This window comes from Triticum urartu, chromosome 7A, assembly GCF_056163025.1.
Source record: "Triticum urartu cultivar PI428250 chromosome 7A, HENAU_Tu73, whole genome shotgun sequence".
Taxonomy (NCBI): domain Eukaryota; kingdom Viridiplantae; phylum Streptophyta; class Magnoliopsida; order Poales; family Poaceae; genus Triticum; species Triticum urartu.
Window position 1 is genome coordinate 74039217 of NC_141879.1, and position 19800 is coordinate 74059016.

Below are 19800 nucleotides of genomic sequence, written 5' to 3' on the forward strand. Positions count from 1 at the left end.
TTGGTACATCAAAATGCATAAACTCATAATATAACTGTCATCGTAACCTTAAGCGTGCGGACCCTACGGGTTCGAGAACAATGTAGACATGACCGAGACACGTCTCCGGTCAATAACCAATAGCGGGACCTGGATGCCCATATTGGCTCCTACATATTCTACGAAGATCTTTATCGATCAGACCGCATAACAACATACATTGTTCCCTTTGTCATCGGTATGTTACTTGCCTGAGATTCGATCGTCGGTATTCCAATACCTAGTTCAATCTCATTACCGGTAAGTCTCTTTACTCGTTCTGTAATACATCATCCCGCAACTAACTCATTTAGTTGCAATGCTTGCAAGGCTTAAGTGATGTGTATTACCGAGAGGGCCCAGAGATACCTCTCCGACAATCGGAGTGACAAAACCTAATCTCGAAATACGCCAACCCAACATGTACCGTTGGAGACACCTGTAGTACTCCTTTATAATCACCCAGTTACGTTGTGACGTTTTGTAGTACCCAAAGTGTTCCTTTGATAAACGGGAGTTGCATAATCTCATAGTTATAGGAACATGTATAAGTCATGAAGAAAGCAATAGCAACATACTAAACGATCGGGTGCTAAGCTAATGGAATGGGTCATGTCAATCAGATCATTCTCTTAATGATGTGATCCCATTAATCAAATAACAACTCATTGTTCATGGTTAGGAAACATAACCATCTTTGATTAACGAGCTAGTCAAGTAGAGGCATACTAGTGACACTTTGTTTGTCTATGTATTCACACATGTATTATGTTTCCGGTTAATACAATTCTAGCATGAATAATAAACATTTATCATGATTATAAGGAAATAAATAATAACTTTATTATTGCCTCTAGGGCATATTTCCTTCACATTTCACACCTGCTCGTTGCGTACGCGGCCGGTGAGCAGACCTAGCCTCCCTTATACAAGAGGAGGCATTCCAGTCTAACCCGACGCGCACCGCTAACTCGCTGACGTCACGAAGGCTTCGGTTGATACCACGACGTCGAGTGCCCATAACTGTTCCCGCGTAGTTGGTTAGTGCGTATAGGCCAGTGGCCAGACTCAGATCAATTACCAAGATCTCGTTAAGCATGTTATTTTGAAATAACCACGGACGCCGACCAGGGCCAGGCCCACCTCTCTCCTAGGCGGTCTCAACCTGCCCTGTCGCTCCGCCACAAAGATCCACTCAGAGGGTCGTCTAGACAGACGTCCTTTCGGACCCAATCCGTGAATCACTCGCGGGTACTCTACGAGCTGACCCGACTTTAGTCACCACAAGTATCATATAATATGTATATAAGTATATACCCGTGATCACCTCCCGATTGATCACGGCCCGATAGTATAGCATGGCGGACGGACAAGAATGTAGGGCCGCTGATGATAAACTATCTTCCTATACTAAGCATTTAGGAATGCAGGTAAGGTATCAACAACTATAGCAACAATGACAGGCTATGCAGCAGAGTAGGATTAACAGTAAGAAGTAACATGCTACACTACTCTAATGCAAGCAGTAGAGAGAAGAATAGGCGATATCTGGTAATCAAGGGGGGGCTTGCCTGGTTGCTATGGCAAGAATGAGGGGTCGTCGTCGATGTAGTCGATCACGGGACTATCAGCAGTAGTCTCGGGGTCTACCGGAAAGAAGTAACGGAGGGGAACACAATAAATAACAGAGCAATCAAAGGCATCACAAAGCATAACACAACAATACGCGGTGCTAGGAGTGGTCTAACACGGTGCTATACGTTATAGGCAGAGCGGGAAAATATCAGAGGACATTTCCTAGGTTTTGGGCATTTACCGGACAGACGAAAGAGAGGGGACGGTTCCATGTTCAACATGCTAGGGGCATGTGACAGATGAACAGACCACGTATTTGGATTCGTTGGATTTTTTGAGCAACTTTCATATATAAATTATTTTAATCCGAGTTACGGTTTATTTTCTATGAATTTTCAAAGTCTTAAACATATACCGGAATTCCCAGAATTAATATTAATTCAAAAAATAGGTGGCTGACAGAGTGTACCCAACTATTTGCATATGTGGCTGACAGTGGGCCCTGTTGACTGCTGAGTCAGCAGTCAATGGTCAACTAGTTGACTGGTCAAACTGACCAGGGGACCCACATGTCATAGGCTATTTACCTAAACAAATAAAAAACCTAACTTATTTAAATGGGGGCCTACATGTCATTGTCACATATATTTAACAACTGTTTAACTTGATCTAATTAGTGGTAGGGCCCGCTGTCAGTGCCTAATTAGTGGGGAAATTAGCACTAATGCGATTAGCCCCTAATTAAGCAGAACACAAAAAAAGGGGGGACCGTACTGGTAGAGAGCCAACCAGCCATCAGGGTTGTGCCTGCTGCACGGACGAGCAGAAGGCTCGCCCATGGCCAGCAGCCCCGACGGCCAGCGGCGACCGGTGACTGGCGTGGGAGCGGTGGCGGCGGGCAGCGGGCGGGGCTAGGCGGAAGAGGGCGGCGAGGCGCGAGTAGCGGCTGCGCGGGACGCGGGTGACAGAGGGGGAGCCAGGCGCAGGTGAGGCCATGGCCTCGGCGAGGCTCACCGGCCCCGGCGGGCGAAGGTGGACGCAGGGGCGGCGAGCGGGACTGCAGGCGGCGGGCGCAGGGAGGTTGGGGGCGCGGGGATGGGACGCCGCAACGGGAAGAGGCTGGGCGTACAGACGACGGGCGCGGTCGGGAGTAGCCGGCGGAGGTGGGACGCAGGGAGCCAGAGGAAGCGACGACAGTGGGTGCAGGGGTGAGCATAGCCACGGCGCCGGCGGTTCATGTAAGGAGAAATCTCCGGGCCGGGGAGCAGCTAGGGGCGATGGGGCAACCAAAGACGCAGCTGGGCATTGGCAGGCGTGACGAGCTGCAGATAACGGCGGCAGCTAAAGCAGGATTGCAGCAGAAGCAACTTGCGACAAGGCGGGGTGCGAGCACGTGGGCGGCGCACGTTCGGGCACGCACGAGGCTCATGTAGGTGGCTCCAGGGTTTGGCTTAAGGTGGTTGGGCCACGCGAGCGCGAACGCCGAGCTTCGGCCATGGCGGAAACATCGTGAGAGCGAGCTACGGGGGAGAAAGTGATGCGTGAGGGGAGGGGAAAGGAGCCGGAGCTCACCGAGAAGGCACAAGGAGGCCGGGCGTGGGCTTAGGAGCAGCAAAGGCGTGGGAATCATCAGGGATCGCCGGCGGCCGTCGAGGAAGAGGACGGTCGAATCCGGCGGGGTGGTGGTTCCCGACTCCGATGGCTTGCCGTAGAGGACGTAGTCGAGGGTAGCGCGTTTCCTGGACATGGCCTCGCGGTGCAGGTCGGGCAGAGACCATGTGGACGACGACGTTCATGGCAGCGGCGGCGGGAGGCGGTGCGTGGAAGAAAGCGGCGTGAGGGGGAAGAAGTGGAGAGGCTAGGGTTTGCAGAGCGGTCCGAGGGTGTCAAGTAGGAGGCCGGGGAAGGCGACAGGGAGGCGCGGATGGCCGGCGGGTGTCCTCCCATGGCCACAGACGGCGCACAGGCGTCCACCGCTCCCTGGTGAACAGGGGAGAGTGATGACCATGGGGTGGGCTAGGCCACACCGTGCACCAGAGGCCCAAGTGTACAGTGTGGGCCCCTTTTACTTTCTTTCCTTTTTAGTTCCTTTTTATTTCATTTTTCAATTATAACCATTGTTTTGCATTTGTTATGCTGTTAAACTATTTTTTAAAATTGAGAAACTTGCCTCAATAAATATTATGCAATATCCAGCACTGTCATAAAAAGTTTGAACCTCATTTGAATTTTGGTTTGAATTTAAATGCGATGAATGAGTGCTGCTGGGTCATTCAAAAACAGCTAGGGGCATTTTGGAGTTTTAAATAATTTTGGTTTTACTTTTTTAATAGCTTTGGAAAACTTTGCAATAATATGAACACTTTTGTTTTACCGTTGGAATAAATAATATATTTGACTTTATTTTAAATATGAATTTGGGGCTGAAATATTTCTTAATTGTTTTTCTTAGGGCATAATGATGATGACTTGGCATCCTTAGCGTGGAGTTACTGTAGCTTAATTATCCGGGCGTCACACTCTGCGTGGTGGATTTATTTATAAAGTCGGGCTCTCGCTTTTTCTCTAAAAAAGTACTCTGACTTGTCTTGTACTTCAAAAAGATACTGTATTGCTTCCCTAGAGAGTTCTTTTCCCGATCCTTTGATCAGAGTTTTTCTCTCTCTAGCCGGTCATCTTAATTGGCATTTTTCTTTTTGGTTTACCGATTTATGATCGGTTTACATCACCCGCCGCCACCGCCGACCCCTGCGCATCTACACTAACATTGGTACCGACTCTACACCGGCCATGACATCATCAGCCCGGCACGGCTGGACGCGTTGCCCAAGGGACGCCTTCGTGTGTAGCTGGCGGCCGCTCATCCGCTTGGTCTCCATTGCCGGACCGTCTTAGTCTTCATCGTCTGGGAAATCACCAACAAACGGCGCCATCGACTTCAATCTACGCATCGTACCAGCCATGGCGCGTACATCGCCGCTGTTGGTCTGATCAACCGATCACGTGCGTGACTTTGCCAAGCCCGTCCCCGAGCACGCGCCTACCGCCGATCGAGCCACATGTTGTCGTCATGTCGTCCCTTCGGACCGCTCCGTCGCCACCCCAAGGCCCTCCCGCTGGCTGCCCTAACTGCCCACTACTCCCATCGATGCACGTTTAGGTCGTCGTGCTACAACACGGGGTCCATGCCACACCCCTCTCGATATCCTCCCAACGGCTACCCCCGTAGCTGCTACCTTTGTGTCACCTCTTCGGGCTTTCGCGCCGCGGCACGCGGTCCATGCCGCTGCTGTCGTGCCGTCGCCACTGGCCAGTGGTGCTCCCATCGTCTTCCCCAACCCGCGAGCAGCCGCTACATCACCGCTTCGGGCTGTAGGGCTACGGTACACGGTCCCCGCCGCTACCAGAGGCCGTCACCATGGCTGCACCGACCCGCGCTCCGCCACTGTATCGCCCTTTGAACCGTAGCGCCACGACCTGCGATCCACTCCGCCATCCCTGCGCGTTGACTTCCCGTGGTATGTGCCGCCACTAGTAGAAAACAGGGCTTTGGTCACAGGGCAATATTCACATTAGTCCCGGTTCAGTCACGAACCGGGACTAATGTGAGCATTGGTCCCGGTTCGTGCGGCTAAGGCATTAGTCCCGGTTCACCTGAGCCCTTTAGTCCCAGTTTAAGACAAGAACCGAGACTAAAGGGTGCGATGCCCTTTAGTCCCGGTTTGTGTCTCAAACTGTGACTAGAGATTAGACCTTTAGTCCCGGTTTGAGACATGAACCGGGACTAAAGGGTGCGATGCCCTTTAGTCCCGGTTTGTGTCTCAAACCGGGACTAAAGGTCCCATTTTCAAACTCTACCCCCCGGTGGATCGCCTTTTTTGTTTTGAAAAAATCAAAATAAAATGATAAAAACATCAAAAAATAAAATCCTTCGAGAGGTAGTTACATGAACCTTTAGTCCACGTGGAGGGCCTTTAGTCCTGGTTCGTATAAGACTTTAGTAACGACCCTTTAGTCCCACATCCAGAACCGGGACTAAAGGCCCTTACGAACCGGGACTAAAGGCCCTTTATCTACTAGTGCGCGTCACCTCCCTCGGCGCGAGAACACTGAAGGAAATATGCCCTAGAGGCAATAATAAAGTTGTTATTTATATTTCCTTATATCATGATAAATGCTTATTATTCATGCTAGAATTGTATTAACCGGAAACTTAGTACATGTGTGAATACGTAGACAAACAGAGTGTCCCTAGTATGCCTCTACTTGACTAGCTCGTTAACTAAAGATGGTTAAGTTTCTTGACTATAGACATGTGTTGTCATTTGATGAATGGGATCACATCATTAGAGAATGATGTGATGACCATAGACATGTATTATGAATTATGTGTTTTGGTGACCGAAGTTTGTTCGGAGTCCCGGATGAGATCACAGACATGACGAGGAGTCTCGAAATGGTCGAGAGGTAAAGATTAATATAGAATGGTTCCGAAGAGGTTCAAGGATTTTTCAGAGTTCGACAAGAGGAGGGGGTGCGACCCCCCTTTCTTCTTTCCCCTCTCCGTTGGAAGGAAGCGAGCGCGCGCGCGGAGGGGGGGGGAGGCGAATCCTACTAGGAGTAGGACTCCCCCCTAGGCGCGCCTCTCCTTGGCCAGCCACCTCCACCCCCTCTCCTTTATATACAGGGGCGGGGGCACCCCAAAGGCACACCAAGATTTCTATTAGCCGTGTGTGGTGCTCCCCTCCACGGTTTACTCCTCCCGTCATAGCGTCGTAGTGCTTAGGCGAAGCCCTGCACGGATCACATCACCATCATCATCACCACGCCGTCGTGCTGTCGGAACTCTCCCTCAACCCTCTACTGGATCCAGAGCTCGAGGGACGTCATCGAGTTGAACGTGTGCTAAACACGAAGGTGCCCTATGTTCGGTATTTGGATCGGATGGATTGTGAGGACGTTCGACTACATCAACCACGTTAACCTAATGCTTCCGCTTTCGGTCTACGAGGGTACATGGACACATTCCCCCCTCTCGTTGCTATGCATCTCCTAGATAGATCTTGCGTGATCGTAGGAAATTGTTGGAAATTGCATGCTACGTTCCCCGACAGTGGCATCAGAGCCAGGTCTATGCGTAGATGATATGCACGAGTAGAACACAGAGAGTTGTGGGCGATAATAGTCATACTGCTTACCACCAACGTCTTACTTTGATTCGGCGGTATTGTTGGATGAAGCGGCCCGGACCGACATTACATGACCGCGTTCATGAGACTAGTTATACCGACGTGCTTGGGTTAAACTTGAGGAGCCTAGCATATGCAGATATGGCCTCGGAACACTGAGACCGAATGGTAGAGCGTGAATCATATAGTAGATATGATCAACATAGTGATGTTCATGATTGAAAACAACTCCATCTCATGTGATGATCGGACAGGGTTTAGTTGATATGGATCACGTGATCATTTAGATGACTAGAGAGATGTCTATCTAAGTGGGGGTTCTTAAGTAATATGATTAATTGAACTGTAATTTATCATGAACTTAGTACCTGATAGTATTTTGCATGTCTAAGTTGTTGTAGATCAATGGCCCGTGCTACCATTCCTTTGAATTTTAATGCGTTCCTAGAGAAAGCTAAGTTGAAAGATGATGGTAGCAACTACACGGACTGGGTCCGTAACTTGAGGATTATCCTCCTTGCTGCACAGAAGAATTACGTCCTGGAAGCACTGCTAAGTGCAAAACCCGCTACAGGAGCAACACCGGACGTTATGAACGTCTGGCAAAGCAAAGCTGATGACTACTCGATAGTACAGTGTGCCATGCTTTACGGCTAAGAATCGGGACTTCAATGACGTTTTGAACGTCATGGAGCATATGAGATGTTCCAGGAGTTGAAGTTAATATTTCAAGAAAATGCCCGGATTGAGAGATATGAAGTCCCCAATAAGTTCTACAGCTGCAAAATGGAACAGAATACTTGGGTTAAAATTGAGGAGCCTAGCATATGCAGATATGGCCTCGGAACACTAAGACCGAAAGGTCGAGCATGAATTATATAGTAGATATGATCAACATAGTGATTTTCACCATTGAAAACTACTCCATCTCATGTGATGATTGGACATGGTTTAGTTGATATGGACCACGTGATCATTTAGATGACTAGAGAGATGTCTAGCTATGTGGGAGTTGTTAAGTAATATGATAAATTGAACTTTAATTTATCATGAACTTAGTACCTGATAGTATTTTGCATGTTTTAGTTGTTGTAGACCAATGGCCCGTGCAACCGTTCCTTTGAATTTTAATGTGTTCCTAGAGAAAGCTAAGTTGAAAGATGTTGGTAGCAACTACACGGACTGGGTCTGTAACTTGAGGATTATCCTCCTTGCTGCACAGAAGAATTACGTCCTGGAAGCACCGCTAAGTGCAAAACCCGCTGCAGGAGCAACTCCGGACGTTATGAACGTCTGCCAAAGCAAAGCTGATGACTACTCGATAGTTCAGTGTGCCATGCTTTACGGCTTAGAACCGGGACTTCAACGATGTTTTGAACGTCATGGAGCATATGAGATGTTCCATGAGTTGAACTTAATATTTCTAGCAAATGCCCGGATTGAGAGATGTGAAGTCTCCAATAAGTTCTACAGCTGGAAAATGGAGGAGAATAGTTCTGTCAGAAAACATATACTCAGAATGTCTGGGTACCACGACCACTTCACTCAACTAGGAGTTAATCTTCTTGATGATAGTGTCATTGATAGAGTTCTTCAATCACTACCACCAAGCTACAAAAGCTTCATGATGAACTATAATATGCAAGGTATGGATAAGACAATTCTCAAGCTCTTCGCAATGCTAAAGGGTGCGGAGGTAGAAATCAAGAAGGAGCATCAAGTGTTGATGGTCAACAAGACCACTAGTTTCAAGAAGAAGGGCAAAGGGAAGAAGGGGAACTTCAAGAAGAACGGCAAGCAAGTTGATGCTCAAGTGAAGAAGCCCATGTCTGGATTTAAGCCCGAGACTGAGTGATTCTCCTGCAAAGGGACTTGTCACTTGAAGCGGAACTGCCCCAAGTATTTGGCGGATAAGAAGGATGGCAAAGTGAAAGGAATATTTGATATACATGTTATTTATGTGTACCTTACTAATGCTTGTAGTAGCACTTGGGTATTTGATACTGGTTCTGTTGCTCATATTTGGAACTCGAAACGGGGGCTACGAATTAAAGGAAGATTGGCTAAGGACGGGGTGACGATGCGTGTGGGAAATGGTTCCAAAGTTGATGTGATCGCCGTCGGCACACTACCTCTAGATCTACCTTCGGGATGAGGTTTAGACCTAGATAATTGTTTTTTGGTGCCAGCATTAAGCATGAACATTATATCTGGATCTTGTTTGATGCGAGACGGTTATTCATATAAATCAGAGAATAATGGTTGTTCTATTTATATGAGTAATATCTTTTATGGCCATGCACCCTTGATGAGTGGTCTATATTTTGTTGAACCTTGATAGTAGTGGTACACATATTCATAGTATTGAGGCCAAAAGATACAAGTTTAATAATGATAGTGCAACTTATTTGTGGCACTTCCATTTAGGTCATATTGGTGTAAAGCGCATGAAGAAACTCCATGCTGATGGACTATTGGAATCACTTGATTATGAATCACTTCATGCTTGCGAACCATGCCTCATGGGCAAGATGACTAAGACTCCATTCTCCAGAACAATGGAGCGAGCAACAGACTTATTGGAAATAATACATACTGATGTATGTGGTCCGATGAGTGTTGAGGATCGCGACAGGTATCATTATTTTCTGACATTCATAGATGATTTGAGCAGATATGGGTATATCTACTTGATGAAGCATAAGTCTTAAACATTTGAAAACTTTAAAGAATTTCAGAGTGAAGTTGAAAATCACCGTAACAAGAAAATAAAGTTTCTACGATCTGATCATGGAGGAGAATATTTGAGTTATGAGTTTGGTCTTCATTTGAAACAATGTGGAATAGTTTCACAACTCACGCCACCTGGAACACCACAGCGTAATAGTGTGTCAGAACGTCATAATCATACTTTATTAGATATGGTGCGATCTATGATGTCTCTTACTGATTTACCGCTATCGTTTTGGGGCTATGCTTTAGAGACGGCTGCATTCATGTTAAATAGGGCACCATCTAAATCCGTTAAGATGACACCACATGAACTATGGTTTGGCAAGAAACCCAAGTTGTCATTTCTTAAAGTTTGGGGCTGCGATACTTATGTGAAAAAGCTTCAACCTGATAAGCTCGAACCCAAATCAGAGAAATGTGTCTTCATAGGATACCCAAAGGACAGAGTTGGGTACACCTTCTATCAGAGATCCGAAGGCAAGATATTCGTTGCTAAGAATGGATCCTTTCTAGAGATAAATTTCTCTCGAAAGAAGTTTGTGGGAGGAAAGTAGAACTTGATGAGGTAATTGTGCCTTCTCCCGAATTGGAAAGTAGTTCATCACAGTAATAAGTTCCAGTGATTCCTACACCAATTAGTGAGGAATCTAATGATGATGATCATGAAACTTCTGATCAAGTTACTACAGAACCTCTTAGGTCAACCAAGGTAAGATCTGCACCAGAGTGGTACGGTAATCCTGTTCTGGAGGTCATGTTACTTGACCATGACGAACCTATGAACTATGAGGAAGCCCGGATTCTGTGAAATGGCTTGAGGCCATGAAATCTGAGATGGGATCCATGTATGAGAACAAAGTTTGGACTTTGGTTGACTTGCCCGAAGATCGGCAAGCAATAGAGAATAAATGGATCGTCAAGAAGAAGACTGACGCTGACGGTAATGTTACTCTCTACAAAGCTCGACTTGTTGCGAAAGGTTTTCGACAAGTTCAAGGAGTTGACTACGATGAGACCTTCTCACCCGTAGCGATGCTTAAGTCTGTCCGAATCATGTTAGAAATTGCCGCATTTTATGATTATGAAATTTGGCAAATGGATGTCAAAATTGCATTCCTTAATGGATATCTTAAAGAAGAGTTGTATATGATGCAACCAGAAGGTTTTGTCAATCCAAAAGGTCCTAACAAAGTGTGCAAGCTCCAGTGATCCATTTATGGACTGGTGCAAGCCTCTCGGAGTTGTAATATACGCTTTGATAGTGTGATCAAAGCATATGGTTTTATACAGACTTTTGGACAAGCCTGTATTTACAAGAAAGTGAGTGGGAGCTATGTAGAATTTCTGATATTATATGTGGATGCCATATTGTTGATTGGAAATGATACGGAATTTCTGAATAGCATAAAAGGATACTTGAATAAGAATTTTTCAATGAAAGACCTCGGTGAAGCTGCTTATATATTGGGCATCAAGATCTATACAGATAGATCAATAAGCTTAATTGGACTTTCACAAAGCACATACCTTGATAAAGTTTTGAAGAAGTTCAAAATGGATTAGTCAAAGAAAGGGTGCTTGCCTGTGTTACAAGGTGTAAAGTTGAGTCAGACTCAATGCCCGACCACTTCAGAAGATAGAGAGAAAATGAAAGGCATTCCCTCTGCCTCGGCCATAGGTTCCATCATTTATGCAATGTTGTGTACCGAACCTGATGTGTGCCTTGCTATTAGTTTAGCAGGGAGGTACCAAACACTAGTAGAAAAAGGGGCTTTTGTCCCGGTTGGTAAGGCCCCTTTAGTCCCGGTTTTCGAACCGGGACTAAAGGGTCGGTACTAATGCCTCTCCCCTTTAGTCCCGGTTCTTACATGAACCGGGACTAAAGGGCGCGGCCACGTGGAGCTCCACCTTTAGTCCCAGTTGGTAACATCAAGATCTATACAGATAGATCAATAAGCTTAATTGGACTTTCACAAAGCACATACCTTGATAAAGTTTTGAAGAAGTTCAAAATGGATTAGTGAAAGAAAGGGTGCTTGCCTGTGTTACAAGGTGTAAAGTTGAGTCAGACTCAATGCCCGACCACTTCAGAAGATAGAGAGAAAATGAAAGGCATTCCCTCTGCCTCGGCCATAGGTTCCATCATTTATGCAATGTTGTGTACCGAACCTGATGTGTGCCTTGCTATTAGTTTAGCAGGGAGGTACCAAACACTAGTAGAAAAAGGGGCTTTTGTCCCGGTTGGTAAGGCCCCTTTAGTCCCGGTTTTCGAACCAGGACTAAAGGGTCGGTACTAATGCCTCTCCCCTTTAGTCCCGGTTCTTACACGAACCGGGACTAAAGGGCGCGGCCACGTGGAGCTCCACCTTTAGTCCCGGTTGGTAACACCAACCGGGACTAAAGGAAATTTTATGATTTTTTTTGAATTTTTTTTTGAAATTTTTTATATTTTTTATTTTCAAATTTCTGAATTATTTTAATCTCTAGTGTGTAATCACCACCCCTCATCACTGCTCAATTTATCCTCTAATCACCCCTCATCATTCCAAAGCATCTAACTTCCCGAACGGTCACCCATCCTCCCACCCCCCCAGCGTGAGCACGCTTAACTTCCGGGTTCTATTCTCTCTCGTTTCCAAGTCTGCACTTGTTGTTTTCCTAACAATAGTAAGATGTCAATCCTATTAACCTTCATGAATTTTGCTTGAGCATGAAGTGACACATTTCACTGTTTGAGTTTGAAACTATTGTTTTAAAAAACAATAATTATTTAGTAACACTAATATTTCTTGAATAATTAACTTGACCACAGTTTGACCAGATTTGACCAAAATTCAAAATAACTGAAATAATTATTTAGTAACACTAATATTCTAGAATAATTAGTTTGACCATTGTTTGACGATAGTTTGACCACTGTTTGACCAGATTTGACTAGTAATTTTTTCGATTTTTTCCACTCTAGATCTTAAAAGCCCCATAACTTTTTTTCTGTTAGGTTTTTGAGGATTTTGAAAATGTTTAACTTTTCGAGTAGATGATTTTTCATATAAATTTTTTTAATCCAAGTTCGTATGCAAAAGTTATGCCCATTTTACGAATTCCAGAGAGATTTTGCAAATAAAGTCGAAATTCATATTTGTAAATTTTCCCAATAAGTAGACCACATATCACATGGGAAACTTTTATTTTTTGACATTTCCATCATTTTCTTTTGTTTTTTCTAAAACTGAAAAGGCGGTCCATGGGGGGGGGGAGTTTGAAAATGGGACCTTTAGTACCGGTTCATGCCATGAACTGGTACTAATGCCTCAAAACCCATTAGTACCGGTTGGTGGCACCAACCGGTACTAAAGGTCTAACCTTTAGTCCCGGTTGGTGCCACCAACCGGGACTAATGGGCATCGCACCCTTTAGTCCCGGTTCGTGGCACGAACCGGGACTAAAGGGCCCAGGTGAACCGGGACTAATGCCTTAGCCGCACGAACCGGGATAAATGCTCACGTTAGTCCCGGTTCTTGACTGATCCGGGACTAATGTGAAAACTGCCCCGTGACCAAAGCCCTGTTTTCTACTAGTGAAAGTAATCCAGGAGTGGATCACTGGACAACGGTCAAGAACATCCTGAAATACCTGAAAAGGACTAAGGATATGTTTCTCGTTTATGGAGGTGGCAAAGAGCTTGTCGTAAACGGTTATGTCGATGCAAGCTTTGACACTGATCTGTATGGCTCTAAGTCACAAACCAGATACACATTTATATTGAATGGTGGAGCTGTTAGTTGGTGCAGTTCCAAGCAGAGCGTCGTCACGGGATCTACGTGTGAAGTGGAATACATAGTGCTTCGGAAACAACAAATGAGGAGTCTGGATGAAGGACTTCATATCCAATCTAGTTGTCGTACCTAGTGCATCGGACCAATGAATATCTTTTGTGACAATACTGGAGCAATTGCCTTGGCGACGGAATCCAGATTTCACAAGAGAACCAAACACATAAAGAGAAGCTTCAATTCCATCCGTGATCAAGTCAAGGAGGGAGACATAGAGATTTGCAAGATACATACAGATCTAAATATTGCAGACCCATTGAATGAGCCTCTCTCATGAGCAAAACATGATCAGCGCCAAGACTCCATGGGTGTTAGAATCATTACTATGTAATCTAGATTATTGACTCTAGTACAAGTGGGAGAGTGAAGGAAATATGCCCTAGAGGCAACAATAAAGTTGTTATTTATATTTCCTTATATCATGATAACTGTTTATTATTCATGATACAATTGTATTAACCGGAAAGTTAGTACATGTGTGAATACATAGACAAACATAGTGTCCCTAGTATGCCTCTACTTGACTAGCTCCTTAATCAAACATGGTTAAGTTTCCTATCCATAGACATGTGCTGTCATTTGATGAACGGGATCACATCATTAGAGAATGATGTGATGGACAAGACCCATCCGTTAGCTTAGCATTAAGATCATTTAGTTTTATTGTTATTGCTTTCTTCATGACTTATACATGTTCCTCTGACTATGAGATTATGCAACTCCTGAATACCGTATGAACACCTTGTGTTCTATTAAACGTCTCCACGTAACTAGGTGGCTATAATGATGCTCTACAGGTGTCTCCGATGGTGTTTGTTGAGTTGGCATAGATCGAGATTAGGATTTGTCACTCCATGTATCGGAGAGGTATCTGTGGGCCCTCTCGGTAATGCACATCACTATGAGCCTTGCAAGTAATGTGTCTAATGAGTTATCCACGGGATGATGCATTGCAGAACGAGTAAAGAGACCTGCCGGTAATGAGATTGAACTAGGTATGATGATACCGACGATCGAATCTCGGGCAAGTAACATACCGATGACAAAGGGAACAACATATGTTGTTATGCAGTTTGACCGATGAAGATCTTCGTAGAATATGTAGGAGCCAATATGAGCATCCAAGTTCCGCTATTGGTTATTGACCGGAGATGTGTCTCGGTCATGTCTACATTGTTCTCGAACCCGTAGGGTCCGCACGTTTAACGGCCGATGACGACTTGTATTATGAGTTACGTGATTTGATGAACCGAAGATTGTTAGGAGTCCCGGATGTGACCACGAACATCACGAGGAGTCTCGAAATGGTCGAGAAATAAATATTGATATATTGGAAGGTTGTGTTTGGACACCGAAATGGTTTCAGAAATGTTCGGGCATTTTCCGGATTACCGGGGGTTACCAACCCTCCCCTCCCCCCGGGGGAAGTTAATGGGCCTTCACGGGCCCTAGTGGAGAGTGGAAGCAACGACCAGGTGGTGGCGCGCGGCCCCAAGCCCAATCCGAATTGGACTAGGGTTGGGGGGGGGCGCCCCCCTTTCCTTCTCTTCTCCTCCTCCTTCCATCCTTCTCCTAGTAGGAATAGGAAAGGCGGGGCGAATCCTACTTGGACCGGGAGTCCAAGTAGGACTCCCCCCATGGCATGCCCCCCCTTGGGTCGGCCACCTCTCCTCCCCCCTTTATATACGTGGGAGGGGGCACCGCAAAGACACACCAAGTCTTCTCTTAGCCAGGTGAGGGAGTCCTGGACTAAGGGGTCCTCGGGTGTCCGACCTATTAGACATGGGCCAGACTGATGGGCTATGAAGATACAAAGACCGAAGACTCTACCCGTGTCCGGATGGGACTCTCCTTTGTTGGGGAACGTAGCAGAATTTTAAAATTTTCTAACCATCACCAAGATCAATCTATGGAGTCATCTAGCAACGAGGGAGACAGGAGTGCATCTACATACCCTTGTAGATCACGAGCGAAAGCGTTCAAGAGAACGGGGTTGATGGAGTCGTACTTGTCGTGATCCAAATCACCGAAGATCCTAGCGCCAAACGGACGGCACCTCCGTGTTCAACACATGTACGGAGCAAGGACGTCTCCCGCGCCTTGATCCAGCAAGGAGGAGGGAGAGGTTGAGGAAGAGGGCTCCAATAGCAGCACGACGGCGTGGTGGTGGTGAAGTTGGAGTACTCCGGCAGGGCTTCGCCAAGCTCTTATGGAGGAGGAGAGGTGTTGGGGAGGGGAGGGGCTGCGCCTTGGATGTTGTGTGCAGCCCTCCCCTCACCCCTCTATTTATAGGGGAAGGGGGAAGGGGGCCGGCCCCCTCTAGATGAGATCTAGAGGGGGGGGGCGGCCAAGGGGAGGGGGGCTTGCCCCCCAAGCAAGGGGGCGCCCCCCTTAGGGTTTCCCCCCAACCCTAGGCGCATGGGCCCTAGGGGGTGTGGCGCCCCAGCCCACTTGGGCTGGTTCCCTTCTCCATACAGCCCATAAGGCCCTCCGGAAGAGGTGGCCCCTCCCGGTGGACCCCCGGAACCCCTCCGGTGGCCCTGGTACAATACCGATATGCCCCCGAACCTTTCCGGCAACCGTATGACAACTTCCCATATATAAATCTTTACCTCTGGACCATTCCAGAACTCCTCGTGACGTCCGGGATCTCATCTGGGACTCCTAACAACATTCGGTAATCACATACAAGTCTTCCTAACAACCCTAGCATCACCAAACCTTAAGTGTGTAGACCCTACGGGTTCGGGAGACATGCAGACATGACCGAGACGAATCTCCGGTCAATAACCAACAGCAGGATCTGGATACCCATGTTGGCTCCCACATGCTCCACGATGATCTCATCGGATGAACCACGATGTCGAGGATTCAATCAATCCGTATACAATTCCCTTTGTCAATCGGTACATTACTTGCCCGAGTCTCGATCGTCGGTATCCCAATACCTTGTTCAGTCTCGTTACTGGCAAGTCACTTTACTCGTACCATAATGCATGATCCCGTGATCAACCACTTGATCACATTGAGCTCATTATGATGATGCATTACCGAGTGGGCCCAGAGATACCTCTCCGTCATACGGAGTGACAAATCCCAGTCTTGATTCATGCCAACCCAACAGACACTTTCAGAGATACCTGTAATGTACCTTTATAGTCACCCAGTTATGTTGTGATGTTTGGCACACCCAAGGCACTCCTGCGGTATCCGGGAGTTGCACAATCTCATGGTCTAAGCAAATGATACTTGACATTCGGAAAAGCTACAGCAAACGAACTACACGATCTTTGAGCTAAGCTTAGGATTGGGTCTTGTCCATCACATCATTCTCCTAATGATGTGATCCCGTTATCAATGACATCTAATGTCCATAGTTAGGAAACCATGACTATCTTTTGATCAACGAGTTAGTCAACTAGAGGCTCACTAGGGACGTGTTGTGGTCTATGTATTCACACATGTATTACGATTTCCGGATAACACAATTATAGCATGAACAATAGACAATTATCATGAACAAAGAAATATAATAATAACCATTTTATTATTGCCTCTAGGGCATATTTCCAACAGTCTCCCACTTGCACTAGAGTCAATATTCTAGTTACATTGTGATGAATCGAACACCCATGCAGTTCTATTACCACCCAATGTCGACGTGGGCCCGTAAGACACACAGGCATGTTAGTAAAAGTTTTGCAATGTATGGACTTGACTTCGACCAAGGAGTGTGGAAGGGGGATTCCTACAGGCAGTCGGCTCTGATACCAACTTGTGACGCCCCCGATTTGACTGTACACTAACCATGCATGCAAATATGTATGATCAAGATCAAGGACTCATGGGAAGATATCACAACACAACTCTAGACACAAATTAAAATAATTCAAGCTTTATATTACAAGCCAGGTGCCTCGAGGGCTCGAATACATAGCTCGAATACACAAGAGTCAGCGGAAGCAACAATATCTAAGTACAGACATAAGTTAAACAAGTTTGCCTTAAGAAGGCCAGCACAAAGGTAGCAATGATCAAAAAGGCAAGGCCTCCTGCCTGGGACCTCCTAAACTACCCCTGGTCGTCGTTAGTGGCCTGCACGTATAGTAGGCACCTCCGGTGTAGTAGGAGTCGTTGTCGACGGTGGCATCAGGCTCCTGGGCTACATCGTCTGGTCGCAATAACCGGGTATAGAAAGGGGAAAAGGTGGAGCAAAGCAATCGTGAGTACTCATCCAAAGTACTCGCAAGCAAGGAACTACACTACATATGTATGCATCGGTATCAAATGGAAAAGGGGTAGCATATGTTGACTGAACTGCAGAATGCCGGAATAAGAGGGGGATAGCTAGTCCTATCGAAGACTACGTTTCTGGCAATCTCCATCTTGCAGCATGTAGAAGAGAGTAGATGGTAAGTTCACCAAGTATCATCGCATAGCATAATCCTACCCGATGATCCTCCCCTCGTCACCCTGTGAGAGAGCGATCACCAGTTATATCTGGCACTTGGAAGGGTGTGTTTTATTAAGTATCCGATTCTAGTTGTCATAAGGTCAAGGTACAACTCCGGGATGTCCTTTTACCGAGGTACACAGCTATTCGAATAGATCAACTTCCATGCAAGGGTGCACCACATTTCCCAACATGCTCGATCCCCTTTGTCCGGACACACTTTCCTGGGTCATGCCTGGCCTCGGAAGATCAACACGTCGCAGCCCTACCTAGGCACAACAGAGAGGTCAGCAGACTGGTCTAAATCCTATGGCGCATGGGTCTGGGCCCATCGCCCATTGCACACCTGCACGTTGCGTACGGGGCCGGCGAGCAGACCTAGCCTCCCTTATACAAGACTAGTCATTCCAGTGTAACCCGGTGCGCGCCGCTCAGTCGCTGACGTCATGAAGGCTTCGGCTGATACCACGACGTCGAGTGCCCATAACTGTTCCCGCGTAGTTGTTTAGTGTGTATAGGCCAGTGGCCAGACTCAGATGAAATACCAAGATCTCATTAAGAATGTTATTTTGAAATAACCACGGACGCCGACCAGGGCCGGGCCCACCTCTCTCCTAGGCGGTCTCAACCTGCCATGTCGCTTCGCCACAAAGATCCACTCAGAGGGCCGTCGGGACAGACGTCCTTTCGGACCCAATCCGTGAATCACTCGCGGGTACTCTACGAGCTGACCCGACTTTAGTCACCACAAGTATCATATAATATGTATATAAGTATATACCCGTGATCACCTCCCGAGTGATCACGGCCCGATAGTATAGCACGGCAGACGGACAAGAATGTAGGGCCACTGATGATAAACTAGCATCCTATACTAAGCATTTAGGAATGCAGGTAAGGTATCAACAACTGTAGCAAAAATGACAGGCTATGCCGCAGAGTAGGATTAACGGTAAGCAGTAACATGCTACACTACTCAAATGCAAGCAGTAGAGAGAAGAATAGGCGATATCTGGTGATCAAGGGGGGGCTTGCCTGGTTGCTCTGGCAAGAATGAGGGGTCGTCGTCGATGTAGTCGATCACAGGACTATCGGCAGCAGTCGCGGGGTCTACCGGAAAGAAGCAACGGAGGGGGAACACAATAAATAACAGAGCAATCAAAGGCATCACAAAGCATAACACAACAATACGTGGTGCTAGGAGTGGTCTAACACGGTGCTATACGTTATAGGCAGAGCGGGAAAATATCATAGGACATTTCCTAGGTTTTGGGCATTTACCGGACAGACGAAAGAGAGGGGACGGTTCCATGTTCAGCATGCTAGGGGCATGTGACAGATGAAAAGACCGCGTATTTGGATTCGTTGGATTTTTCTGAGCAACTTTCATATATAAATTATTTTAATCCGAGTTACGGTTTATTTTCTATGAATTTTCAAAGTCTTAAACATATACCGGAATTCCTAGAATTAATATTAATTCGAAAATATAGGTATAAAATGCTATGGGTACACAAAGAGTGTACCCAGCTATTTGCATATGTGGCGGACAGTGGGCCCTGTTGACTGCTGAGTCAGCAGTCAATGGTCAACTAGTTGACTGGTCAAACTGACCAGGGGACCCACATCTCATAGGCTATTTACTAAACAAATAAAAGAACCTAACTTATTTAAATGGGGGCCTACGACATGTCATTGTCACATATATTTAACAATTGTTTAACTTGATCTAATTAGTGGTAGGGCCCGCTGTCAGTGCCTAATTAGTGGGGAAATTAGCACTAATGGGATCAGCCCCTAATTAAGCAAAACACAAAGGGGGGGGGGGCGGACCCCAGCGGGCAGAGGCGGGACGAGACAGACGACTGGCGCGTTCGGGAGTAGCCGGCGGAGGTGGGACGCAGGGAGCCAACAGAAGCGACGGCAGTGGGTGCGGGGGTGAGCACAGCCACGGCGCCGGCGGTGCACATAAGGAGCAAGCTCCAGGCCGGGGAGCAGC